Raw genomic sequence first — 18,614 nt, 5'->3', positions numbered from 1 at the left:
CCTGGTTTTGAAGTGCTTTTGAAGTGCCTGGTTCTTGAGCAATATCTGTATTTTTACTCATGTCGGCGCATATTGAGCATTTTGGAACTAAAGTGATGTCTGTAGTCAATTGTTTTGATTATTTACAATCTCTACTCCCCTCTAGACCATCCGAAAGAATGGGGAAATGCTAAGTAGCATGTTTATTGGGGGTATAGGCCCCGTTCATTGAGTTACGTACTTCCAGTTTGAAACTGGTAGTCTAATTCCCCGGGGTGAGGTTTGTTGCTACTGCGCAGCCCAGAGTTAAATGACATTAAATTACATTAAATGATATTTAATTACATTAAATGATATTTAATTACATTAAATGACATTAAATGACATTAAATTACATTTAATTACATTAAATTACATTAAATTTAACATAAAATAGAATCACATCAACCCAAGCCAGGCAGGCCAAACTTCAATAAATTAAATTAACTCAAGTTCAATTGTTACATAATTAATTTAAATTGAGTTTAATTACATAAAACCCTTCTAGCATAATGTACATTTCTGCTTTATTGTAGTTACCCCATAATGACCACTACTTTTAGAGTTCAATAGCAACTTCAAAAACATTCTTTGTTTTAAGAAGCTACATCAGATTTTCTGATCATTTGACCCACAAATTTTCATTTAAATTTTAAATAACTATTTTAAAAAATTATAAAGTATTAACCTTAGATTTAAACTATTGCACGGAAAACGGCAAATAGTTAGTGATAGTTAATTACAAAATAAATGAATTATTATCGGGATCCCGACAATAATACACGTGGCCTTTAAATTCTCAATAATTATCCACACACGCATGCGCAAGTACTTTTTGAAAAACAGTTGTGCACAAAAGACATCACGGAGTTGTTGAGCAGAAGATATTTGCCCATCCAATGAGGATTCAGTAACACAATCAGAGTGTTTAAAAAACGTTCCATTTCATATTTCTTGGAAATAAAAGTTGAAAGTCAATATTTTTTCATTACAACAGCGTCTAAGCATTCAAAATTTGTTCGCACACGAAATTCCATTTTTTGTAAAAATCAGCCACAAATCTGTCCTAGCACCATGATCACACTTCCTTTAAAAAAAAACTACTTTACGTTGGCTTAACAAGGGTTAACAAGGTTTAACAAAAGACAACATATCCCCAAAAGTCAAAAAATTAAGAAATTCCAAAACCCCACAAAATAAGAAATTCGAAAGTCAAAAAAGTTAAATTCCAAAAAGTCTAAAAAGTTAAAATTCCAAAAAGTCAAAACAGTTTTTTTGTAGGTTGTTTTAAGGCGTTTTAAAGGTATTTTTAAGTAGTTTTAAGATGTTAAAGGGTTGATTGAAGGTGTTTTAAAAGTGTTTTGAGGTAGTTTAAAGTTGTTTAGCGGTTGATTGAAGGTGTTTGAAAAGTGTTTTGAGGTAGTTTAAAGTTGTTTAGCGGTTGATTGAAGGTGTTTGAAAAGTATTTTGAGGTAGTTAACGGGTGTTAACACGTTGATTAAAGATGTTTTGAAGATGTTTTCAGAAATTCTTACAAGTTAAACAATTTCCAAAAAAGGAAAACAAAGTTCAAAAATTCCAAAAAAGTCAAAAAATTAACAAATTCCAAAATCGTTTAAAGGTTTCTATCTTGAGATTGTTTCAAGAAGTTTGAAAGGTGTTTTGAAGTATTTTAAGGTGTTTCGGAACAGCTTTGTGTTAGTTCACAGAACTAACACCTAATGTCTAGTTTATTAATATTATTATTCATTTGAAATATTGTTTTAATCATATTATTATTATTTTTCTTCGTTTATTAATTTCTTTTTATTTAAGTGTAGTTATTGGTTAGTAATTTTAAAATGTATTTATTCAATTTCGACTATCTGTACTTATTTTGTTGTATTTTGTATAGTTCACTCATTTAAAACAATAAAACAAATGAGTACTACATACCGGTTTTCACTGATTCCTTTCGGTATTTGGAGGCTTCCTCCTTCATCTTACTGTTCATGTTCTGCCATTTCTTCTGAAGTTCCGGCACATCTCGACGGACTGACGGGAAACTTGAGTTAAGGGCCTCTGCAATTTGTCGCCATGCTTCGTGCTTAATTTGGGACGTGACCTTTGACGAAAATTTCGGTCGGAGCACATCGGCCCGCTTCTCCCACTCACTAAGAAGGAGCAACTTCTCCTTCTCGGAAAAATTTGGTTTCCGGACATTTTTCTCCTTCAAGGTTGCGGCCATTGTTGTAATACAATTCGTTACAACTGTCTAAACTATGTAGTGCTAAAACGCGCGCGTGTAACATTTTTTTTAAGTGTTAAAACATACTATTTTTCTAGCATTAATACATGCCTAAATTCATATTGTGCGTGGACGCGCGCGTTCTAACATGAGGCCAACGCACAAAATAACAAAGAAAACACAATTAATTTGTTTCAAACTATCCACTCCCTCCGTAATTTGTGGCACCGTTGTCGTGAAAAAAAATGTATTATAACATTCTCCGTCTCGGGGTAGGCCTAATGAAAATTGATTGATTGCTCCCGAGTCATCATGGTAACCATTGATGACGTATGCTTCGTGCGCATGTGCACTTACTTGATCTAAACAACTTAACTTGTTTTGATTTAAGTGGGGTACTAAGATAAGTGGGGTACTTAGAAGTTTTGTGAATAGCTACTTAAGCGCCCCACTTAAGTTAGCGGGGTGCTTTTGACTTAAGTGAAAACGTAAGTACTCCACTAAGTTAAGGTTCGTGAATACCGCCCCAGACCTCAAACATCCTACGCCTTGTTGGTACCACCAGCCCTCCTAAACCCGAAACAGCTTGCCCTGTGGAATGACAACACCAACAGCCCAATCAAATGTGTCACCAAAGAGAAACAACTTTCTACAAATGATGTTACTGTCAACAACAAGGGACACACACATTGATGTTTGTACCCACCCAGCTATTGTGAAATAAATACATAATTATATGTTAACCGAAAACAACACAAGTTGTTTTAACACTTTTTCGCCTAATATTTTACACTAAAACTATAAATATAATTGCTAAATTTTGCCAAACTGTCATAATTAGACATTTATTGTTTTTTGTTTTTGTGATCATTTGCAGCTCATTCCACAGAAATCAACAGAGAAGAAGACTGGAAATAATCACAGTTGAAGACACAACAGACACAACAATCGCATTCATGCGCCAGTATGAGAATGATATCTGCAATCTCAACATGCAGAAGACACTGGCTCAAGACATACCAAATATCAACAAGTACAGCAGACATTCTCAGTGCTCTAGAGGACTACTCAGTTTACACGTTTGTTGGTACCACGTCCAGCCCTCCTAGACCCTCCACTGCTGCCCAACCTGGACGGTTCACTGCTGGGAAACCTAAAGCCCCCACTGACAAACCTGGGCCATTCATTGCCCCATCAAAAGTTTCCAAGATATTGTTCAGAACATTATTGGTCATTCCTTTGGCCGACCCTCTAATGCATAATGATTATGTAATGATCACCGTATGAAGATAATCCAGTGACCTATTTCAAATGTGAGCGTTCCTGAAGACTATTTTTTTTTTTAATACAAATTATGACAAACTTGTAAATTGTATGTAAATTTTATTTGGTCCAATTGTAAAAAGAATCATAGTACACAATTAACCTATAAGATCACGGGCTTCGCCCACCCCTAATTATTTAAACCTTAAAAAACTATTCAGTGTATTTGAAAAAAACACGTTTTTAGAAATTGTGTATTTTAGTAGTTTACACATATCAACATCTGCGACTGAGAGTCAATGACAGCCGACTTTTTGTCTATGCTTTTGTTTAATCAACTGACAACCAGCAAAGCCCACAAAAATAGCCTTAATCCACAAAATGCATTAATAAATCAACTACATACCATTATTTCGTGTGAAATTCAATCGCTTTTTCAGACAAATTGTTTGCCAATACAAAAGAGAAACGTATGCGCCTTCAAAACCTAACATTGTAAATGGTTGTACTGTGTACAAATTGCTGAACAACTAAAAAAAAAAAACAATGAAACAATTGTCAAACAAAATTAAAATATTAGTTACACACTTGAGTTTAATTCACCTTGTTCTTGTATGTTGTTTTACTGTAAAGTTATAAAATGTTTTTATTGTTTTACTGCAAGGCTTTGTAAAATGTTTTGAATAAATCGAACAATTAAAATGTATAAATCAACACGTCAAACAGTATGTAGATAATGAGCAAAACAATTGTAACATTTTGAGAATCACAGGTCATCTCTCTTTCTCTGTTATTAAACATTTCTGCCACTCGGAATGACACTTTGTTCACACCAATGTGTTAAGGCCAATGATGATAAAACTTGAAACTGGCGGAAGATAAGTGCCGGTGACAAATCTCTGAGGCCTTACATCATACATGTACATTTAGCGTGTACGAAGTTATCTATCACTTCATAAGTTCTTCTCCGGCCATCTACGCAAATAATAGTTATTAACATTTATCTTTCATTAGGTGTTCGGCCAACAGCCGAACAACAAGTGTTATTGCTCTGTTTTTTTTCTTTCTGAATTTTCTTCTTCACAAAAAGAAAAGCTTGTATGAACTTGAAACTTACCGCGTGCAAAGATCTTAGTGACTAAATGAATCCACAACTTCAGTGGAATGATGACGTAATTGATAACGTCATTACGTCTTGAGAACCATATATGCTACATACAGGATCTTTGATGCATAACAAAGGTTTTGTAATGTTGTAAACATTGTATGCAAATTGTGACCTCATTTAACCTTTACCAGAAGTTAAAGTTTTGGGGGCTCTAGAGTCTAAGTGAGTAAAAATATGAACAAACTTTATCAACGCATATTATTTTGTTTAGCTCGTGAGCATTCTAGAAATATGATATATGATGTCATAGCTACGCCACAACGACAATCGTTAACTATGTCGACATTTTTTTAATTTTTCTGTCTCCAAAACTTGTACACGGACGTGAAACTTACAATATACCTAGACCACAGTGTGTACATGACAAAATACATTTGTTTTTGAATTACGACGTCATCAATGACATCAATACATTAAATTGAAGTTTTGTATTGAAAAAAATAATATCTCAAGAGCCATGCTAAATACATATGTGCACCATATGAAAGCTCTAAAGGTATTAAACAAATCTTAACCACATTGTGACCCCGTTTGACTTTTACTAAAGCATATTTTTTCATCATGACGTCATCGGGTGCTTGATACTTTAAATATCATATCTCCTGAACTGCATGTCATAAAGTCGTAATATTTGTGCTGTTTTGAAGCTTACAACACTGGTGATGTTTTGTTCAAATGCATGACTCCACGTTCACGTTTCCTTCTAGTCCAAACAGGAAGTTCAAATATTAGAAATCATATTTCCTGAACCAAATGTCATGAAATCTTAAACCTTTGGGCTGCTTGCTAGCTTAATACACATTTGACATTTTATTCCCGAAGCATGACCCACTTTGACCTTTCCTTCCGGTCCAAACAGGAAGTTCTAACTATAAGAAACTCTATCCTCTGGTTAGGGTTCTCGTAACCTGATTTTGCCATTGGCTTTGTCAGTCTTTCAAACAGCCGTGCATGCAAACCCCGCTATCAATCAAACGTCAGGATTTTTTAAACTTTTGCTAAAGTGTGTACGTTGTTAGGCACGCCACAAAACAGTAATAGCACCAAATTCCACTCAATGCAAAATCTCTCGCGTTAACTACAACACTGACTCCATTGATAGACGAACACCTCGTGTTTGTTTGGACAAACACTAAGTTCTAGTTTATTATAATTTTTGTTTAAAGCCATTACCATGACGACTACTATACGGGGCTTACTTTCCCGGGCACTATACTAAAATTCTTGAAGTTGCATTGTTACTAGTATTTCTTTCTTTTATTTTTTTTCTTTTTACTTATTTTACGTTTAAATAATAGGCCCCCCTATTATTTTTTTTAAAAATTATTTTACGTCTCGTCTTTCGGATAAGAATTCTTCAAGTTTTATGATGACCATTGCAGATAAACACTACCATACGATGACCATCAAACATAAAGCCAGTCTTAGGGTGACCACATAATTTAACCGTTTTAAGACAAAACCAAGATAAACAATATCATATGTAGCCTTACCAGCACCCCACTTTGAAATCACCAGGTAGCATAACAGTACTGGCACGGTACTTTGCTTGCAGTACTTAATATACAGTATACTGTGGGGTCATGGTGTACCTCGTACCAAAAAACGAAGCTGAAACGGAACCTTGCACCAACTGTAAAAAGGTCAGATTGTGGGCGGAGTTTTTTATGCTAATAATTTCCGAAGCTGTATGCTCATTGGTTAGAGTCCTCAGGCTCCAGCTCGCGAAGGGTCAAATATTAGCATGCGATGTTCAACGGTTTTGCGGACGCGCGCACTAACCGACTGTACATTCAGTGCCGGTATGTAGTGATTGCGTTCAAAGATATAGAAAAATATACCTAGAAACAAAAAGTCAGTCTTAGGGTGACCATAGACGGTCCAAGTGCATTGCGCAATCTGTGTGATAATATTTGTTCAGATCTTAATTTTTTTATAATTTTGGTTTAAAGCCATTGTCATGACAACTACTATACATGGAGGGGGCTTACTTTCTGGAGCCCTATAGGCCCTACAGGTACAATTCTTGAAGTTGCACTTATACTATAGCCTATTTCTTTGTTTCAATTTGTTTATTTACTTACACTGTATTTAATGTTTAATAAATAGCCCCCTGTAATTGTTTAAATTTTTTTTAAATTCTTTTACACCTTGTCATTTGGATAAGAAACCTTTCCGTTTTATGACGACCAATGAGGTAAAATGCAGCATAAGGGCAACCGCAGAATTTAACCATTATAAGATGACCATTACAGATAAACACTACCATACGATGACAAACAAAACGTCGACGGTAACAAGTGGGGTAAAATCTCTGCATACATGTAGTGCATAAAAACTTCGGTTTCTGTTAGAAAAATGATCTCACCTGCTTAAGCTACTAGGGGAAAGAAAAAAAAATACTCGACACCTAGCAAAATAGCAAAAACTATCTTGCATCATTTCAAAACCTTAAAAACTTATATAAATGGCACAACAACTGATTATATGATGACATAGGGTTAATTTTGTCGCAAAATAGATTGCATCGAATTCTGAGCTACTTGAAGATTTATAATTTGAAGTTGATGGGATGGCTTCTACGCTGGGCCAACCATCACCCGACTCTCTATCAGTTCCAGGGTTGTTGATTTGAAAAAGACCCAGTCCATTCCTTGATCGCCCTCATTTTCAATTTTATGTACATTAGGAGTGCAACCATGCAAATTGTTATTAAACTCAAGACGGTTGCAACTATGACCAATACTGCATGTTCCATCACACAACCCATCCTGCTTGTGGGTGGTCCCTGAAAAGAAAAGAAAACACATTATTCATATCATTCAAAAGCACACAATCGACCGATTGCACTATCTAAGTCATGTGACATCATTACAAATTGTTTGCACACGCCGAGTCTCACATTGACCGTCAGTATTCAACTTTACTAAGTCGCTTCTCAATTTCGCACGGTGCGCGTGCAGCGTGACTTCTGATAAGCGCGCGAGGGCAGAAACCCAGTGTGTGTCAGTGGCAAGTTTATGAGTGCTCGAAACCGCGCTTCTCTCCAATGGCGTACATGCCGCGAAGCACTCGCAAAATTCGGTCTAAATACTATCCGGGTTTTTATCAAAACTTGAACAGTTTACCTGAATTAAAAGGAATTCGACGGCAGAGGAATACAGTGAAGTGGCGGCCAACAGAAGTTTTTGATATAGAGGTTTGTAATTTTGTGTATTTCTTTCGTTAAAAATTGCTAGAAATTATGGTTTCAGGGCACGCTTAATACACACACACAGCAAGCTTGACAACGCTCAAAAGTTTGTGGAACGGACCATTTTTGCACAGGGGTAGGTTGTTCAGAAAGAGAGGGACGTTGTGTGTGTGACTGGCTGCCGGCTGTCTAAGCAGTTGCATGTCGGTTGTTGTGACTTGTTTTGTTTTTAATTTAAGCAAAAAAAAAGCAGATTTAATAATTATCTGTTGGACAAAATGTTCAAATCTTTAGAATCTACTGTTAGTGTTATTATGCTTTTATTTCATATGTTTGTTGTTTATTATTAATTAGGCCTATTGTTTTTTCTCTCTTTTTTTCTGAAATATCTGAAATTAAGATAAATTTTGAAAACACTTAGCCTTACTCAGGCCCAGGCACAACAAAAGTAGTAAGGAGGCCAGATCAGTGTTTTCTTTACTATAAACTTCATGTAACAAATACCTCATTTTTCATATTGACATGAATTTATTTCAGATCACAGAAGAAAGCGCAACAGAGTACCGTATTCACTTCATTGGTTACTCAAAGGCTTGGGACCAGTGGATTGGCAAATCTGACGTCGTTCTTCGAAGTTCCCAGAGAGTGGCAGAAACTCCTGTTGACATCAAAGCATCTGTGTTCTGCAAAAATCTTCAAGTGGAAATCAAGCACAAGTTGGACTCAAGCCGAAAGAACGATCCAAAGGTAGTTTTGTACGTGGATTGTGATCCTGATGTGTTTGAGCATTTGTTTGGAGAGAAACGCAGAAGAATTCGAATTTCAAATACTGTTTTAAGTGGTATATTCGACAAGGACTGGGATACTCGTTGCCTGAACAAGCTAGGCGATTATTGTTTTGTGACTGACAATACAATTGAGTTAAGTTTGACAAAACATCGTCCACTGCTGGAGTTCGTAAAAGGATGGGATGGTGAGCTTCATGAGCATCAGATCCATCGTGGCCACTTTTTGACCTTCGGTTTTGTACGAGGAGACGCCAGAAGATACACCGGTACAATGCATATGTAGTAGTTTGTTTTGAAATGCCAGCCATATGCCAGCAAGTATTCACCCGTCACTTGAACTGAATGTCAATATTCCTATAATTTTTGATTTTGTTAGAGCAAATTATTTGAACAAATCTTTGACAAGTTTGTCATTCGAAGTATTTGAAATTATATGTAAGACACATTCAGTTGAGTTAATATTTTCATCCCGTTTACAGAGTCGAATCAGGTGTTTGGTTTCAAATTTGATTAAACGCTGGAAAAAATCCTGGTCAGGTAGTGGAGCAAAAAAATCATTCAAGAATTGGTGTGATCAAACCTCATTTTGGAAGATCCATGTCCTGTCAACTGAGTTGGCAGGACATGCACTTGTAAACAAAGTCAAAACATTGAAAAGTCAAGCAAAAAAGCTTAAAAGAGAAAACAGGAACAGAGAAATTACAAGACTTGCTAGAAGAAGCCTCTCACATAAACGGTTCAAAGCTAGAGATATAAGTTCTTACAGTCGAAGTCAGCAATTTAAAGTCAAATCTAGACTTAAAGATCATTGCGCAGCAGTATTGAAATTTCTTGGACTGCATGGTTACGAAGCTCACACTGTTCAAGTGAAAAACAGTAACACTAAAGAATTTGAAACATTTACTGTTGTTGACACTGCGGAGAAAAACGAAGCATCAAATTCCTCCAAGCTATCAGAAAAAAATCTAGAAAAGATTAACCTTGCAGTTCTGGTTAAGGATTCTTATAACATTTCTGATGAAGCATTTAATGCCCTTGCTAAAATCTCAAATTTACCAAGGTTATGTGCTGTGAAAAAGCAAGGCAAACAAATTGGAAAGAATCTGTAACAAAAACACCATCAGACAAGCCAGGGATTCAGAGAAGTCTTGAAGAACTGCTTAAGTTGAAAATTGAAGATTTGGCAAGGTGCAAAAAAATTGACGCTGAACACAGTGACATCCATGTGAAACTGACAGGGGACGGAACATTCGTGGGAAAACACATTCACTTTGTTAATGTAACTTTCACTGTTCTTAATGATGAGGACCCTAACTCGCCTCATAGTCATCATCCATTAGCCATTCTTTGTGACCTGGAAAAATATGATAGCTTGAAAGTCCAGCTCTCTGATATCATACAAACTGTGGAGTGTTTTACTGAGTACATATTGGATGGTGTTAAGTATTCCATTGTTTACTATCTGAGTGGTGATTATAAGTTTCTCCTGACAGTTTGTGGCCTCAATAGTGCAAATTCTAAGTACCCTTGCATATACTGTAAACGAGAAAAAGGAACTCTCCACAATTTATCTGTTGAATCAGCATCTCGTACCACTGCAGAAATTGCCTGCCTTGCTCAGAAAACTTCCAAAGTAAACAAATACTGCTGTGCAAGAACTCCATTATTTGCAACAATTCCCATTGACAGAGTAATTATTGACGTTTTACACATGTTTCTGAGGATATCAGATGTGTTATTCAATTTGCTCATCATTGAGTTGCGAAGATTGGATGCCATTCAGAGTCGAGCATTAAAAGAGTTTGACAGGAATCAGGCAACACATTGTGCAGATTTGGAAAAACTCTTGTCAGACATAGGGATACCTGGGTTTTCTTTTTATCTTGGAAAAGAAAGTAAGGTGCTTAAGTGGCGAGATCTAACAGGGCCCGAGAAGATAAAACTTTTCAGGAATTTGCATAGAGTTAAAGACTTACTTCAAGGTATGTCTGAAGAAGAGGTGCAGCCTATTATTGACGTTTGGCAGGAATTCTTTGAAATTTATGAGTTGTTGCGATCATTTAATGAGTTCTGCACTGGAACAAATGACGGTCCAAAAATTGAAGAACTAAGAGTTCGTGTAAACCGCTGGCTGGAAATGTTTGTTGGTATTTATCACTACAGGCATGTAACGCCATACATGCACCTTCTAGTGAAACATGCAGCAGAATTGATAGAAAGACATGGTTCTTTGTCTATATTCAATGCACAAGGTCTGGAAAAACTGAATCACCTAATGACAGTAGACTACTTCAAAAGCACAAACCACTGGCAGGGTATCAAGGCACTAGACCAGCTAATGAGGAAGCAAAACAGAAAGTTGTGGCTTGCCAGAAATCAGATCAAACTGCAAAAAAAACACAACATTAAATGCGCCAAGTGCCATAAAACTGGCCATAATTCAAAGACGTGTCATTATCATTAATTTGACAACAACTCAGGAGCTAAGTTAATAAGAACTGAGAAGAGTTCGTAGTGCAAGAACAGCTAGTTGGTTTAAATGTTATGCTGTTAAGCAACAATGAATCTATATAAAGGTTTGCTGATATTAAAGTCAATGCTTTTATGTTAATACAATTTATACAAATTGTGCACTCCTGTGTATTTTTACATGATTTATTTTCGTTAAAATAAACGTCTTCAGGAACGTCCAATATAAAAGGCTGGATTCTCACTGTGATATCATCATGACATGATATTCTTACTAGCTATTTTTAGAGAACAATTGTCCTGGGACGGGGTCTACCAAAGAAGTGTGTGTTTTCGATTTACAATTTTACTCATGTGACATACATTGTGTATAGAAACTCAAGTAATCCAGCAAGTGACCTAGCTGACTAAGTGAACTTCAAAAAAAGTTTTTTTAAAAGAAGATAAATCATGTAAAAAATAACCAGGAATGCGCAAAATTATTTGTGTCCAACTGAATAAGTAAAAATAACAAGGTGTAACATAAAAGCATCATTACTTGTGTTCTATGTGAGTACAAGTACATGTATTTGTAAATTAAGGTTATTGTTCAGTTTCATTACATGAATTGAATTTAAGTGTTTTAAAAATATGTTATTTACAGCAATTCCATTTAATGAACTTTCAGAGATGCTTGATTTTTTAACCAATTTAAATGTTCTAAGAAAGGAGAAATTGATTGAAATAAAATTTATTTTGGATTCTTTAATAGTGTACAGTTTTTTTAAGTGTTTTAAATTTGTTATTTACAGCAATTCCATTTGATGAACTTTCAGAGATGCTTGATTAAACCAATTTTTACATGTTCTAAGAAAGGAGAAATTGATATAATTTATTGTGTGATTCTTTAATATCTAGTGTACATTTTGTTTTACCCCAGAACATAATGATAAACATGTAGACTAAAAAAAAAGCTAAATAAGACTGTCACTCACAACACCCCAGCCTCTAAATTTGATGACATTATAATATTTTATTACAAAATGATACAATAATGAAGCGGATTGATGCACGCGTTTCCGCCCCTCCGGTATGTTACTTCAGTTGAAACCCCCCACACGCAGAGTGGAGCAGGTCCATTTTGCGTACGCCACATTGCAAGTAGGTCATGTGTATGGTACCTGTACTGAAACTTCGGGTAGCGGGTGCATTAGTTGAACGAAAGAAGAAAAAAAAGCTGGCACCATCTTCTGTGTGATCTGAAGTACCTGGTACTTGTGTGGCAAAAATTCACTGGTGCTCGTGAAGAACATGACGGTTGTTTATACACAACGCATCGGGGACGATAGAGCAAGCATTCTAGCGCGCCCTCATTACTTACAACGTAACACGGGTCATGAAGTGACATGAACTTGAATTTTGATTACAGCGGGTGGATTCTTTTAAGATATGAACATCAAAACACCACGAAATGATTGACTAATAATGCCTTCAACAGAATATGAAGTAGCAATAATTTTAAAATGTACAACTTCTTCGCCAACTGTCTGTAAAGTTTGAAACCCTATACGTTGTGCGCAACAGTTTCGGGCCGGGTGTGATCGACGTGCGACGCGCTATGCGTAAATGAGACTGCACTATTTGTAATGTTGTGGCTAGAACGTAAACACTGCAGAGCCATTGCAAAATGCGCTACAAACGCATGATGATTGTTGCATTTATATGTTCGATCGAGGCTTTTCTTTCTCAAAATCTCTGAAGAACATGCAGCCAAATTTACCAAAGACCTTATTAGTGGTTAACAATAGACTGTTCTAGCTACTAGGAAATTGTTAATATGAGGATTTATAATGTCAAAATATGTCACGATGCGTGCACTTCCCCCCCCCCCCCAAAAAAAAAAGGAAGCATGGCCCCACCACTGACAAACCCATTTCCCCTAGCCCCCTGTGACTCACCCCTCTCCCCAAAAAACAACAAAACAATAAAACATTTCTGGCTAAGCCACTGTTGCCTTGCCAGGCTTGGCCTGGGATGTGTTCATGGCATTAATGGCATTAATCGCACAACGTAACACGCACAGAATCAATAAACGTAACACGTAAATTACACGTTACACAGTGCACATTTTGGCCAGAATTGATTCAGTTTAATAATTGTTGACCTGAGTTTATGAAATATTTGTGGATAGTGGATAATTTTTTTGACAGACACCCAAAACTTCTGAAAGAGTTTAAAGGGTCAAAAAAGCAAAAGATTGTTTTAGTTAAAACAAAAGTATTTAATGATCGGTTCGAAGAGAGGAGACTATTCAAAAAGGAGAGGGAATAGATGTTCTTAGTTTAAAACAAGTGTTTTTCATTTTGCTTACTTTCAAGAACATAAGATTTCAACTCTAAAACACAATTTATGCACAGTGGTTTAAGACCCAGACATCAGGTCCATTTTTTTTCTCTCAGATAACTACATATCTTTGGTGACTTGAACAAGAAGAAGTAATTTGTTGACGAATTTCATTTTTTAAATTTTTTTATAACCCTTGTTTTTTAAGGAATTGTAGTTTGTAAATATAGTGACATACGTTTACGGTTATTCAGCAAAAATATCAAACCCTTATGTTAAAAAAATACCTGGATAGGCGTATAAAAATTATTGTTTTTAAATTACCTGTGACCTTTCGCACTGTAGAAAATTTAATACGAACCGACGTTTTGATGATACGGCAAAAATGCTTTGAAATCTTAAACTAAAATGTCAAAAAATGCTACTTAATGGCCTAGACGAAATGCTAAAAATATGTAATAGATTAATAAAGTAACCATTCATTGTGGCTCGAAATTCAGGGTAAATCAGCGAAAATGAAGTTTCACTCCTCAAAATGAGAATTTTCAAAAAAGCAATTGTTTACATCGCAAAACTAGGGAAAATAAACAAAAATCAAAACGTTGGATATTTTCCCAATCTGCCACCAACGACCAACATATTTTTTGTATTTGTTTCCATAAAATGATAGTGACTAATAAGCTTTAAAAATTAAATAGCGATGAATTCCCGCAAGATCGCCTTCACTCCCAAAAACTAAGTTTTCAGAATGCAGTTTTAACCAAAAACATCGTGTACATTAACATTACACACAGAAGATATTAGCGCCCTCTGTTGACTTCAAAACCACATCATAAAAATTGTCACAAGAGGGCGCAGTTTCTTTAAAATAATTCGTGATTCACGACACGGATCGATAAATTGTGGATTATATTCACGTTTTATCTTTCTAAAGTTGATATTGAGACATGCTTGAGATATCATAAAGGTATTTTGAACGATTATTGTACAGAAACTTGTCGATGTCAGGGTCACATAGGGTTTTAAACCACTGTGCTATAGGTTATTTTTAACTAGACTGGTGAACCACGGCGACAGACACCTGCAAAATTCCCAGATGAAAGTTCTTCTTTTGGAAAATGTACCAAGGTTGTGCCTGTTCTTAAGTGACCTTGATTTAGGAGAGGAGATTTTGTATAATTATGTAAACAGCCTACTGAAGGACCTTGACAACCTAAAGCCATATGAAAGCAAGGGCAGAACAAACCTTTCTGCCATGGATTCCAGACACTCCGAACATTTCAGACTCGAGCAGAAACTGTGGGCCTCTCCGGTGAGCTGAATAGTAAAATTATGCTGTGCCAAATAAACAGAAGCTACCAGAGGAGCATCGTATCGCCTACTTTAAGAGCGTGCGAGACGACCACACTGAGGATTCCCTCACCGGACTCGTCAAGTGGTTGTATAGACAGCTACTATTACTGGAGAAGGCGAAGCCGGCCGGTGGGGATAGTCCATCGACCCCTCCACCACAACAATACATAATTTCCAAGGCTTCAAATGCTGCCACAGTACATGAGTCCCAGCATAACCAGCCCGGCAAGGAAAGAAGGCCAGGGTTTGTTAAGTGTGCCCTACACCCTGATACGCGCACGCATTTCCTGAAAACTTGCAACAAGTTAAAGAGCCTACCACAGAAAGAGAAGTACGAAAATAATGAGAAAGAACAATATCTCCAGTTCGTAGCTCCATGTAGGTTCGAGACGTGTGGTTGCGATCTTCATTTTACAGCTATCTGCCCCGCCATGTATGGAAAGAAGAGTAATGGTACGCCAAATCAATCAAGGAGTAACACAGAGCCCTCTCGAACAAACAGTAGCTCTGTCAACGTGACAACCTTTACCGTTTAAAAGAGACTAAAGTATATGACTGATTTTTAAAGGTGATCAAGCATTTTTCACCTTTGAACAGGCAATCAAAAGAGGTATTGAAAAACAAAGAGAAGGCAGATCGGATCAGAAGTTTTTCCAATATAACAACTGCTACAACTTACCTGGGTTTGTTTTTATTATTTCAGGCCAAAATGGACTCCAACATTCTAACCCAGCTTGCAGGGCTTCCAGAAGATGTATTTGCTCTGACCTACAAAGTACTGGAGAAAGCTTAGCATTGTGCACTTAAAGGGCAAACACTTGGCCACGATGAAAGAGCCTTTTCGGCACTTCATACTCCTAGATGCACCAAGTCGTTCAAAAAGGAGACACAAATTCTCCATAACCTTCAGGTAGAATTGAACCTATGCCACTTCACTTGTTTTATTTATACAAGCATAATCATGCTCGGTTTATTTAGCATACCCTTTCAAGCCATTGGACCCTTTCGGTTTAGACAAAAATAAAAAAGTTCACAGATTTACAAATAACTTACAGGGTTTACAGAAGGCAATGGTGAAAGACTTCTTTCTCTTGAAATATTATTTCATGAAACGCTACACTTTTTGAGAAAACAGCAAAACAATATAAATTCACGTTAACGAGAATTACCAATTTATTTGAAACACATGTCATGACACGGCGAAACGCGCGGAAACAAGGGTGGGTTTTTCCGTTGTTCTCTTCCGACTCCGATGACCGATTGAGCCTAAATTTTCACAGGTTTGTTATTTGATACAGAAATTGTGGTACACACAGTGTAGGCCTTGACCAACACTGTTTACCGAAAGGGTCCAATGGCTTTAAAAGGAATGGGCATTGTTGGCTTTTGGAAGAGTAAAAAGCCTGTGAAAATTTCACCCATTTTGTTAATGTTTCACAATGCAGACTGAATCTTCAGTCGAGTTGTCTTATATAGAAGAGTTTGCGGTAACACCATGTAATAACAATCTCTAAGTGATTTGGGGTGGTTCTGAAAAGAACCGTTGGGTTAACTCGACGTTTCGATCAGTATGCTCTGATCGTCTTCTGGAGAATGCTGGACTCTGATGCTGCATGCTGCTTAAGTACTAGGCGGTGGATCAGCGGTGATGCACGAAGGCGGGAAATGTAGGCGGGAAATGAACTCAATGATGCGTGGTGAAACCTGTTGTGGAGCCTAGGGAGTTGTGTGGGGGGTGTGTGCTCACTGAACCGTGTCAGTAGGAACAAGCACAGGGGACAGTGAGGGTGTGGGGCCTAGGTGACTGAGGGTATAGATGACCCAAAGCAGTCTAATGGTTGGGGCCTAGGGGGTGACCGTGGATATAGAAGATCCATTGGTCGGGAGAAGGGGCAGCCAGATGTCGCTGATGTGGAAGCCGATGTCTTGGGGTATGGTGCATCCCAGTTCACTCGGTAGTCAGCGATGTGGGAATGCTTGACGATGGCGATGATTGAAACGTCGGGTTAACCCAACGGTTCTTTTCAGAACCACCCCAACTCACTTAGAGATTGTTATTACATGGCGTCACCGCAAACTCTTCTATATCTTATCTCCACCATGCAAAGTTTCAAATCCTACTTATCGAGTTGTCTTCTATAGAAAAAAGTTTTTAAAGAAATATTGTAATAAACATAGGCCAAACACTTAATTTACACTGAAACTTTTCCAGTTTCTATGGCCCAGTAACCAAAATGTTCTCAGTAAAGGCATGTGATTTTTGTTATAGTTGATCCAAGCAACATTTATGAGGGAGGTGAATCTGAGCACATGGGAAGAAATAACCAACAAGTATCCCAGGCATACTACACAAGAGAAGATGTCAACCTTCCTGAACTGCAATTTTCAGCATGGGAACAGACCAGCAGCACTGGTAGCATTTACAAAAGAGGCAAGGGACTTCATCGATGGTGGTCAATTCGATACATAAATTGAAAGGGCATTCATTGGTCAAAATGTAGCCACCCGAGGACATATAATTACCATGGACATCCTCAAGCTTGATGACAGTATCATCCGACAACGGGTGAAGTACTTTGGAGGGTTCAATCTTGCAGTTGTAGACTCCCCACTGGTAACTGGCACAGCCATCTTGATGCCTAAACTAAAAAACTGACAACTATATTGATTACAATCGTACAATAATGAAAAAAAAAAAAAAAAAGTCAATTTCATTTCACTCTAGGATTGGACACCTACACACCTGAAAAAGTTTTGCTTGATGTTGAGGTATATCAACATGCAGTTTGCATCAGCATTAAGCAACTACAATTTTGTTTTTCTGTGTGACATTGAAAAACAAATGGAACTGTACACTGTTCTGATGGGCGAGAACTTCTCAAGAGTAGAATTTGCATTCTACAGCATGGGTGTGCAAGTGTTATTATTTTACAAGGTTTCCAAAGACAAAAAATTTGGAAGCAATAATTGATTTTAGTAACTTAATGATGCGATCAACAATACTGGTTTTCGGGTCAGCAAACCAGTAAGTTGCATACAAAAGTATCAATCAGGTGTACGTTACAATTGATCATAAATGCATTTTACAACTAAACTACAATAATTTCCCAAACGGTATTTTAAATGATTTTTCCAGATTATACTTCAATTTACACTTCAAGTTTTACTCTATAGACAACGTGTATTCTGCAATAATGACCCTTTCTCACCATTTCTTTATATTGTAGCTCAATCTACACTTCGCCAAGAAGTAGGTGCAATGGTTTGTGCATACTGGTCAGCAAATGGCAGAATCAGTGCTAACCAGCTCAACAGCCAGAGATCAAACCTGTTTACCATTGATGAGGCTATTGCCTAGAGAAGAACGGAAGACGGAGAAACCATTAATGCTAAACAAAAATCTCAGCAACTACTAAGGGACACTGTGTCTTCCATGTCACCAACAGGGGGTTGGGTGTTGGATGCCTGTAGTGGAACAGGTACGATTGATATGATATACAAGTAGTTAGAGCATGATGACCAAAACTTTCATACAACTTCAAATGTCTTCATCTACACTGCATAGTTATAAGACATTTAATCTCCAATAAAATTCGAAAAAGTTGCAGTTTCACTGACAAGATAGAACCAGTTCAAATCATAAAATTCTTGCATCAGAATGTTGAACGGAAATTTAAATAAATTCCCTTTCCCAATCAAGATCATCAAGCAATATTGTATATATATATCCGCAAAAAAAAAACCCTCAATAATAAATAACTGTAACAGTGTACAAGCCATAATTGTTACAAACTGCGTTTAAAGCCAGAAAAT

Source organism: Asterias amurensis, chromosome 10, assembly GCF_032118995.1.
Source record: "Asterias amurensis chromosome 10, ASM3211899v1".
Taxonomy (NCBI): domain Eukaryota; kingdom Metazoa; phylum Echinodermata; class Asteroidea; order Forcipulatida; family Asteriidae; genus Asterias; species Asterias amurensis.
The sequence above is the reverse complement of the archived record's forward strand: the minus strand, read 5'-3'. Positions refer to the sequence as shown.